This window comes from Gekko japonicus, unplaced genomic scaffold, assembly GCF_001447785.1.
Source record: "Gekko japonicus isolate JY-2015 unplaced genomic scaffold, Gekko_japonicus_V1.1 scaffold1052, whole genome shotgun sequence".
Lineage (NCBI taxonomy): Eukaryota > Metazoa > Chordata > Lepidosauria > Squamata > Gekkonidae > Gekko > Gekko japonicus.
In genome coordinates, this window is record NW_015170921.1 from 194,363 (window position 1) to 195,853 (window position 1,491).

Sequence of the window (1,491 nt, forward strand, 5' to 3'; positions counted from 1 at the left end):
AAATCTGTTATCTCTGACATGTCTAATTTGACCCTGCTTCTGCAAAGCAACATGTAAAGATAATGTAGTCCTTGCCCTTACTGGAGGTGAGGATCATGTCACTTATCTCCTGTACACAGACACAAATACTATGATATAGATCTAGAGTCTGTATTTTAGCCCATCTCCCTTATAAATAAAAGCCGAATGGTGGTAGCACTTCTCTAGAACATTCCACACGCTCCAAAATCAGTTCGCTCTCTGATCTGTCTCAGAGGGTCTCCCTATCCACTGGCTGCTTTGCCTGAGTCCTGCCTCCAACATTCTAAACATTTTGCTGTTCCTCTCCCCCCCATAGCCAGTCAGAACACAGAGGTTATTTGCATATGCAGCATCATTGGCCTTTGCTTCGGAACACAGAGGTCGTTTGCATATGCGACTTGATTGGCTTTTGCCTCTAACATTCTAAACAGTTTTCTGTTCTGAGGTAAAATGTATCCAATCTTCAGGTGAGGGCTGGAGATCACTCAGAATTACAACTGCTTTCCAGATGGCACTGTTCCCCTGGAGAAAATGGTGGGCTCTGTATCCTTATATGCTGCTAAAGTGGCCCCCAAATGACAGTCAATGTGACGTAGCAGTCAGGGCTTCAGAGCACGGGAGAGGCTGCAGGTGTGTGGGGGGTGGAAAGCTGAAGAGTGAGGGGGAAATAAAGGTAGGTTGATGGTTGGCTGGGAAGGAGATAGGGTTGCCAACTCCAGGTGGTAAATTCCTGGAGAGGTGAGGGATGGAGCCTGGAGATGGTGGGGTTTCAGGAGGTGTGGGACCTCGGACAGGTACAAAGCCATAGACTCCACCCTCCAAACCAACTATTCCCTTCTGGGGAATCGTCATTGCCAATCTCCAGGTGAGGGCTGGAGATCACTCAAAATTACAACTGTTCTTTAGGTCAGTTCCTCTAGAGAAAATGGTGGACTCATTATACCCTGCTGAGGTCGCCACAGCAAATTGACACTGAGTGTCCAAGGCTGGGGCACCCACCCAGAGCCTCTTTCTAGAGGCCGTTGTATTTATTCCCACAATGGGCCTTTTTCCTAGTTCCCTTCTAAAAGCATAACAGGATCTGGAGAATTTGTAGAAGTTGCATGTTGACACTTAGCTGGAGGTACCCATGTAGTACCTAACCCTAACCCTGTTTTATTTGTCCCCATTACAAGATTCAGCACTGAAGACAGGCACAGGAGAGGAGTTCCGGTGCTAGTTAAGCCATGTCTTGGCATTAATACGACAAAAATAGGTTTACTTTTTGTCTAAGTGCACCTCCATGTGAAATTGCCACTGTCAAAAAATCCACAGACATACTTATCTTCTTCCACGTGTCACAGCTTTTACGCAAGCATTAACCCAGAAAAAAATTATTGTGTTTCCCCCCCCCTAACCTCAGAATTGTGTAAATTCATTCTATGTCTATTAATTATTTACTTTCCATATTTCTATACTGCTTCTTAACAC